Source organism: Fringilla coelebs, assembly GCF_963513975.1.
Source record: "Fringilla coelebs genome assembly, chromosome: 1".
NCBI lineage: Eukaryota > Metazoa > Chordata > Aves > Passeriformes > Fringillidae > Fringilla > Fringilla coelebs.
Window position 1 is genome coordinate 47,989,168 of NC_140028.1, and position 9,785 is coordinate 47,998,952.

Genomic DNA, 9,785 nt, shown 5'->3' on the forward strand with positions numbered 1-9,785 from the left:
AGGAGCTGCCTCTGCACCACAGCCCTGCCTGTCCTCTGGGACCCCACTGATCCCAGCACCCACGTTTGCTCCCCACTCCTCCCGGCACAGGCAAGCACCGCTGCTGCTTCAGACACGCATCCCCACGCCGTCATGGCACACACCTGTGACAGCGTGCATAGGGAGCACTCGGCCCTTGTGCCAGAAGGATACCCAGACCTTGCAGCTGTTTGGATTCAGTTGGCTACAGAGCAGCCCCATGACACCCCTGCCCTCCCTTTGCTGACAGTGACCATTCCTCCCTACCTCCAAGTGCCATGTGAGACTAGAGGTGAGATGCTGCCTGAGCCATCACAACAGCAAAAGTTCTCCTGCCAGCCCAGGGCTGAGGTAACATTTTTGCTACTACATGAAGCTCCGTAAAAATGATCAAGAGTATTACAAATGATGCCAAAAGCTACCAACCAAACAAAAAGCAAGGGGAAGTCCTCTCAATTGCAGCATCTTGATCTGCCAATCTGTCCAGCCACAAAACACAGTGAAACAGCTTATTTCAAAATGCCTACGCAGCTTATGGGGATCCTTCCCCAATCTTGTGCGACTTTTTGTGGGTAGAGGAGGACTGGTTGCTGAGCAAACCAACAAGGCCCAAAAGGGCATTTTTCCACAGGAGCAAGTACATCAGAAACTCAGTGACTCAGCCGTCAGGCACAACAAACCACACAGATGCTACACAAGTGGTATTTATATGTTCTGCACCCAGTATGTGACACTACCGTTTGGTACCCACAGCTACTATGCAAAGTACTCATTCCCCAGGTCTGTGGCAGGAGCTAAGGGAGAAGTGCACAGGGGTTTCAACAGCTGGTGAGGGGGTTACACGTAGCCATACCTGAACAGACCCACTAATTATTGCAGATACGGAAAATGAAGTCTGAACAGCAGTTTTGGCCTTTATTGCGGTTAAGACACTTAGACATGCTACTAGTGCCTGTGTGGGGAAGGCAGTGCAAATTGCAGGTGGCTTGTGAGGAGCTATGTTTTAACCATGTTGCTCTAGGACACCCCATTAAAACCCAGTCATTTCTGCAGTATAAACAGTATATACCATGTCCTGTTAGCCACAAAAACATTAGAGATTAATTTGCAGTGAGTTGAGGTAAAAGGTTAGTTCAGTACGTAAATCCAGGCACTTCACCCATTTTCAAACCTTGGCAAATTATTGAATTGCTTTAAAAGTTGAAGACAAGATTGTAAGGACACAAAATAATTCTTGCTTAAGAAATGTCTGCCTATGTTTCAGCTGAACTGCTGCATTTTTGCTTTGGTGAGTTAAAAGGAAATCTATAAGTGAGCTAACACGAATGTAGTTTATGTATTGCAAATTAGCCATATGAATTACCAAATTATAAAGTTATTCTTCTTGTGAGTAAGTTAGGTAAGAAGTCAGTGTTCTGGTGAAGAGAACAGAACCAGGTGTACCTTTTCTTGCATGCTGGAATTCCTATTCAATTTCTATTCTGCATTAAATAGGAAAGCTTTAAGTTTTCCAACAATGTAATAAGAACAATTTATTTGTTTAAGTAATTTATGCTGCTGTATTTTCAAATTAAAATAATGTTGTGCCTAACAGAAACTTGCAGATGAACTGGTACAGAACCAAAGAATTATGCAAGATTCTTAAAGGATGACTGTATCCAGGGTTAAGTTCTGCAAGAGACTAAAAAATACTGAGCATGCAGAAATCTCAAGAGCCTTATTGGGATCTTAAATTGCACAGCATTACAAGGGACTGCACTCTAACTTCTTTAACAAACAACACTGGAGAGGACAGGTTTATTTGGAGCCTCCAGTGGGCTGAAGATGAACATGCTTCACATGCTATTTTAGAGAACTCTGGGCAGCCTGGCCTCAATACTGAACTCTCACCCTAAATTTTCTACAGATCAACAACTGGCAACAACTACACTCTCAAGGTGAAAAGCCCTTTCATATTTCTAAAGGAGGTGAATAATTAGGTGGTCCTCAGTAGCTATGCAATAAATATTCTTGATATCAGACAGGCTGTAGTAATCACACAGTCCTCCTAAAAAATGTGGAAGCATCCATTTTTGGTGAAGGTCTCCTATTTTTTCCTGATAGCAGAGCATAGGAGAGAGAACAAGGCAAGCCAACAGCGGTCCTGCAACAGCTGAACTGAGGAAGCTGAGACAACAAATGCAGGTATCCGGTATCTATGGGTGGCCCTTCCTTTCTGCCAGGTGTATTTTCTTGGGCGAGTGGTCTCATCCCAAAGGGAGCAGTTACTCAGCAAAGAGCTTCTTCAACTATTCCTGTCCATGGGAGGATGCATGTCTGCTCCTCACCACTTAGAGTAGGACTTTCCAAGTCCTGTGTCCAGCTGCCTCTGTGAATGATCACTCCAGCTGGAGATCTCTTGAAACATGTGAAGAACACCTGGGTCCCTGTGTCCCATACAGAGCATCTGCTGACCTTCTGAGAGGATGCAGCTACCAGGTTTGGGGGTTTTTTGTTGATTTTTTTTGTTTGTTTTTCGTTTGTTTGCTTGTTTTGTTTTGTTTTGGTTTTGTTTTGGGTTTTTTTGTTTTGGTTTGGTTTTTTTTTTTCTTCTTTTTGGTTGGGTTTGTTTTGTGTGTTTTTTGGTTTTGGGTTTTTTTGAGTGATCCTATGCTATAATGGGCTTTTCTTATTTATGAACAACATTTGAAATGTGAGGCTAGCACAGGTTAAAGGGAGAGATTTGCTGGTCTCTTCTTGCTCTTGTTAGTGCTGGCTGATACAACACACAGGCTGTCTGGGAGGAGCTGTCATGGAGAGCTGGCACTGAAGCCTTTCTCTGCCTGATTCAGGCTGAAGTTGAATCTAGCTTCAGCAAAGACACTAATCAACCAAAATGAGACTTCTGGCATGGAAACCTTCTTTCTGGGAGCATTTGTTTCATCTTGGAGCCTTTGGAGAGAGGAATGGTTTCAGTTTTGGGCTCCCTGTAACCCAAAGGTGCTTAATCTGCCTGTATATGGGCTCTAAAGTTGCAATACTGTTTATCACCATGCAATTAATGTTTTCACAAAGAAACCTTAATGATTATTAGTATTTATGTAGCTGTTGTTCTCTTTAAAGTGTTCAGTAAATACTGCTGTGGTTTGTTTGTTGTATTAAAACGGAAGCCCGTTTTCCCTTGGTGGCTGAAGTGATTCACTAATACTGGCAGCTGTTATTTGCATAGTTGTGGTGCCTTTTGTGTAAGGTTTTCCAAGTGCTCTACAGACTTTATTTATCTTTGTAAGTTCCAAAATGTATTGCTGAGGTAAGCAAGGAAGTAAATTATTTCATTCACAGACCAGTGAAACACACTAGCTCTTCATCAGTTCATGTCAACAGAAAAGAGCAAATTTAGATTTAGAAATTATGGGGCACGAAACTAATTTCATAGATGACAGGATGAAGATAGATATAATATAAAGATGTGAAATAGAACTGGGACAGAATAGCACAACAAATTTTTTTCTGAGTTGGGTTTTGGGGTTTCTTTTCCCTTTAAAGTGTTATATATAATCTCCATTTTACACCCAAAACCAATAAGCTCCACTAGCACACTGATTTCGGGTTTGCTTCTCTGCACATTCAGAGCCAGAGGCTCAGCCTGCTATCCCCTCTACATTTATGCAGGTGCTGTTAGCCTGGTGACCTCCCATCAGCTGAAAGTGAGTACAATGGATGTGCAACCAAGTAAAAGGCCACACCAATGAGTCAATGAAAAATATAAGGCATTTTTCTTCTATTTCACTACTATCAAGCTATCGCTGTTGGTCTTGTCTCAGAGGAATGAGACACACTCTTTCAAGGAGACAAAAAAGCTAAAACTTTATTTTTTACATCTCTTTATACAGAGTTTCATAAACCCTCTCCTGTGTATCTCCTATTGGTTGTTAACAAGCTGTTACCCTGTAGTAATTGGTCAGTCTTGGAGAAGGTGTCTATATTCAAGAAAGGGTTTTTTGTGGGGTTTTGTTTTTTTCTTTTACTGAGACAGTTGGGATTGTTGCAATAGGTGTAAGGAAATAGTCCTGATCTGTAGAATTCTTTTTTGCTGTTACTTCTGTTTTCATGAAGAGCTGTTAGCTTTCCCGTGGCTATGTTGAACCCAGACTCAGTATGCAAGGCCTTACACAGGCCTGCTGCTTGCCACCGCATCAAGCCATTGTGTGATGGGGATGAGCACAAGGAAAAACCTGCAAGGTCTACAGAGAACTGACATCCCAGCATAGACATAGTAGTGGGGGAGCCTCAGAGGTTCCAAAATACATGGAGCTCTTCATTTAGATCATCACAGCAATGCAGTGTGCAGGGACAGCTATTCAGTAATGATACAAAAGGCAATATTGTTCCACTTGACTTGCACATCCTCTTCTTCTCCTGGAATGAAACCATCTCACTATTGATTCACCCACCTTTGTTTAGCTTAGAAGAGCTGAGAGAATTAGAGCATGAGATCAAATAGCTGCAGGTTATATTTAATGCTCTTTACAATTATGATTATCTGCCTCAGAGTCAGAGTTAATTGCAAGAATAATTCACACTTCCTTTTCCAGCCAGTCTTAGTGACTATTGGAAAATCCACAAGTTAACCAAATCTGGTGTCTCAGAAATTTCGGAATTGTAGTACAGAAAATGAGGTAGCACAACCCCCAGCCCATTTGTACTCCATTTGATACGAACACTGAAGAGACATAAAATACAGCCCTTGTCTAGAGTCATTGGTGTTAGAATGGTAATGTTTGCTATGGGCCTAACCAAAAGTAATACACAAGGCTCTTTTTCCCAGCAACAAGATATTGTACTGCACATCTGGGACTAAATGGAGTTGTGCCTTCTCACAGCAGCTCTGCTTTTGGCCCCTGGGAATGTCATGAGAGTTTCATACTGTTCTGCCCTTTTTTTGACCTGATCTTTTATGCATTTGATAAAGTACATATAAATTTATGTAGCTCCATGTGAGACTATTATTCTGCAATGGGAATGTTGCTTTACTAAAACATGCTTTTTCATATCATTTCAACAAAAATATACTACTCAGATAATCTTGTTCTGCATACTTCAAGATTTCTTTGCTTTCTTTTTTCTACTCTTTTTACAATATCAGAATTAGTTTTTTATTTACACAAAGACCACTTTTTTCTATTCCACTCGATTGACTAGACTGTTATTGTTTTCAAGGTCTTTACAGATAAGATAGCATTCACAAAAAAAAAAAAGTAGGAGAAAAAAATGGTTTGGCTTGGGAAAACTTAATTTATTAATTTAGCATAACATAACAAGGTTTATTTCAAACATCTAAATATCACTGACAAAATTCCCTTTACATTAACATCCATTAGGTCCAATTTCTCTGAAGGGAAGATTATAAAAGGTAACATTAGGAACCAAAGGAATAAGACAGTACTTTTAATTAGTCAAACATGTCTTGGTGGTTCTGTTTTATTCCTAGATGTAAAACTGGCCCTTACACTGATCTGACGTATTTCAGCTAAAAAAACTCAACACCCTGTTGATACGTTTATTATAGTGTGCAGTGGATTTTGTGCATTATAAAAAGGAAAAGGTCTACACTGAAGCCCATATTTTGACATATTTTCACAGTGTTTGACATCCCAGACTTTTTGCCTTATTCATACAATTTTTCTATTGTGGTGAGCTACATTTTGAGTCGCTCATCATCAAAAATTCCTATGGCCATAACTCAATAAAGCATCTCACTCTATTCAGAGAATATAAAGGGAAAGTACTGTGACTTGTTCATGGCCTAAATCACTACAAAGGATGATTTCTGGGAGTGAAAATCTCCTTAATTTTGCACATGAAAGCATATCAAAACAGTAGCAAGAGGCTGAAACTAGACAAATTCAAACTTCAAGCTGTGGATTTTCAGTCTGAGGATGATTATTTCAGAAAGAAATTGTTGAGATGGTTCCTTCATCATTTGAGTTTAAAAAAAAACCCCAACAATTACTTTTCATTCTGAAAGATGTGTATCAGCTGAAACATTTTGTGTTTGATGCAGGAATTACTGGGTGAAATTATATGACATACAGGAACTAACATTATGTGATCATAATAGTCCCTTTGATCTTGAAATATATTAATCAATACACTTTTTGCTTCACCTCCTCTGTGACTTAGAGAGATACTAACTCTCAGGGGATCAATAACAGGACCATATGCCTAGCAACTGTGGCAAGATGAAATCTGAGACACATACCTAAGTTGTCTCTAGATAATCCATTTTGCTCTCACAATGTTGAGAAGGCATTTCAACTGGACTAATGCTTTAATGTTCTGCTTTTAATGTCAAGTCAGTTGGTTCAGAACTGGCACCAGAGCTGCGTAGTGCTGTACCTTGCCAGGAACAATGATCAGCAGAGTGATCTGGGATGTGCTGTTGGGGAACATAGCTAAGTGAGGAAGGAACACGGGACACAAGTTTTTGCAATGGCAAATGGCTTGGATGCACAGATGGAGCATGACAATAAGCTACAGTGCAGAGCTGAAACACTCTGCAGTTTTATACGGATTGCACAGATATGTTCTTGTGTTGTATAAACATGTATGCGTGCATCCAGCATATGGATATAGCCTCTCATAATCCCCTTGGAAAAGTGTTATCATGACCTCGTGATCTGCTTGCCTGGAATATATTGCATGAGAGGCAGAAGAACTATTCTGCTTTCTGAAGACTCCAAGAACATTTTCTGCAGGTGGTGCCTTGGCCATGCTACTGCATCAGACCCTACTCACTGGGACAAACTGATATAAAATTGACAAAACATCTTTGAATCAAAATCAGTCTGTTCCTCAGGTGAATTGTAGTTCAGAAACCCATCTCCTGCTCTTCCTGACAAATCAGATTTTGGTAGTGCCCTTATGCACTCCTCTGTGACAGTTCTGCCCATATTTTACACTTGGACAGCAAATTGTCACCACGTGGCAGCATGGTGCTATAAAGGCTCAGTAAACTGATGGTCATGTAAACCATTCACAGCTGTTCATAGGTCAGACTTCGAATTTGTCAGCATTTCAGTGCTTATGCATAGTGTCTGGCATGAGGACACACTGCACATATTTGCTCACAGCAATGAGTGCAGAGTGTCTGCAGATTCCACTGCAGTAATAAGCTGCACATCTATGGTGTTTTCCTTCAACAGCTCAGTGGCTGACACCTGGTTTTGGAGCTCTTGGGCCACATATTACCATGCAATTGGCACCTCTTTATAGAAAGAGGAAATCATATTGGCTAGATTGGGACCTGCCCACTTCATCCAGCAAGTTTGTAGCAAAGCTGGAACAAACATTGAGTTGATTCAATTCAAGTCCCAGGCTTTGCTAGAATGCAATAAATAATTTTACCTAAATGTAATAAAATTTAACAAGTTTCAATTACTTCAATGATAAATGCAGAAAGGATGTGATTTAAGAACTGTTGAAGGCTAAATAAGGACACACTGGCACAAGTTAGTGGAGCAAAATACACTAAGGCAGATAAAAAGATGATAAACAGACTTGATTAAGCATCACCTGACACACTACTTACATATTTAAGTGAGTACTGGCAACATCAGACACATTGCTCTCAGCCCCCTCACTCTGATTTGATGCCACATGGTTAATCTGAAGCCAAGAGCATCTGACCAAAATGACAGGTACATTGAGTTGTGTATAATTAAAAGCCGAGCAGGCCTCCACAGCTGGGGAAGGCAGACAAATGAGAGCTTATCAAAAGAATACAAATAGTTTATAACACCAAATAGGAAACACCAGGTTTGTTTGGTATTAGCATTATTCTGGTTTAGCTGGAGAAACAGCCTTAGAACAAGTTACAGTGGTTTTGTCTGAGTCTACGAAAACCAGACATATGAGAAACTGGGTGAAACTTCTCACTCACCTGTTGCAGCTTGTCTGCACACAGATTGCAAGACATCCCCAAAGAGAACATGCCACTTTCCCATGTGCTTGTGAAGGGTGTTGCTTACCATAGCTCCCAGCCCTTGAAAGTGCCTCTGGGTGTTATTGCAATAGAAATAATAAAGGCTCATTATAAATTATGGAGAATAAACAGCAATAGACATTTTAATTGATTTTGCTGCAAAACAGTCACATACTGTGTTTCCACTGGTGGGCACAAGTAACTCGACAGACAGATTGCTATATAGAAATTGCAAAGTCATTACCACTAGGTGTTCAGTTTCTACTGGAAGTGGTAACACAGGTTTCATTTCTTCATTTAATAAAGGGATGGGTACACAGTAAACCCCACACCTCTGCAGGCAGCAGTCCTGGCTTTCCATCAAAGACACAGAACTCAACAAAGTTATTTCACATGAGTTTTCTGGCAGGTAACTTTACACCATTCAGGTTTTCCGGTGAGGGAAAGGGCTGATTTGACCCTAATGGACAATTAAAGGACTTTTTCAATGAATTAGTAGCAGGTTCTTCTTCCAGGCAGGAAAATTTCATTTTGTATACGCTGCTGAGAACCAGAGTAAATGTTTCCCATAAACCGTTCAAGTCCGTAACAGTTATGCATAACCCTGAGTTTAAAAGGGAACCTTATAAAACATAACTTGGTAAATGTCCTTCTGAAGGAGCAGGCAGGAATGAGAATGTTCCCTTTTGGGCTGTGTGTATCACAGACAAGGCAATGAGCTGGTGTCAGCATGTTGACCTGGGTTAACTCTTCCAGGCTACTTTTTCCCTGCCCACAAAGAATGAGATAACCTTAAGGTGACACAGTCATGGTACCAGCTTTGTCATTGATAACAGTCATGCAATTGTGCTTAAATGCTCGTAAGCTGCCAGGTATAGCTCTGCATCCCCATCCCCCAAATCGGGCACAGAGCTGTGACCAAGACCAATGGCTGCAGCAGGACTGAAGGCACATGCTGTTCTGTTCACCTGGCTGCCAGGGTATCAAGGCCACATAAAACCAGATACTTGAGTTTCAGCATCAGCCATGGCACAGGATTTCAGTGCTTGTTAATTGGTCTTCATACCTACACCACTTCAGCTTTTGAGTACAAAAAGGCAGCACTCTGAGGGATTGCACTGGAGTAAGTGTGAATTTATCAGCCATCTAGAGATATTTGCAAGAGAGTTAGATAAATATTAAAATACTACCCCTTCTCTCTCTTTGTGCTGCAGGTGGTGGACAACAGTGATGTGAATTATTTTATGGTGAAAGTTGTCCTTGCCGTAGCTTTCCTCTTGCTTGTTCCACAACACTGTACATTGGTTCTCTCTCAGCTCTCATTCTTAAATCACTTATTCACTGTTATTTATACAGAAAAAAAATACCATTTCTTTTCAGTCAGTTTTGCTATCCTTTGCATTTTTCTCACAAGCACTGAAACAAGTTCTTGCACTTTTTTACCTTGCAGCTATGCAAGCTATGCCCACTGAATTCTCTGCTGAAGTGGAGTGTCTGGAACTAGTGCTCCTGCTTCTAGAAACACACTGCATAGTCGTGAATAAATGTATTATTTACGACATGAAAATTAAAACACAATATAACTTTAACTACTCTAGCTTTGTTTGGCACTCACCAAATGCCAAGACTTGCATTTAGGGTGGAGTAATCCCACAGAAAAGTACAAGCTAGGCAGTGGCTAGATGGAAAACAGTTTGGAAGAAAAGAACAGGGTGGTTGGGCAAAATGCTGAACATGAGTCAGCAAGCTGCATCATCAGCAAGAAAGTGGTCAGTAGGTCAAGGGTTAGGTTTCTTTCTCTCTT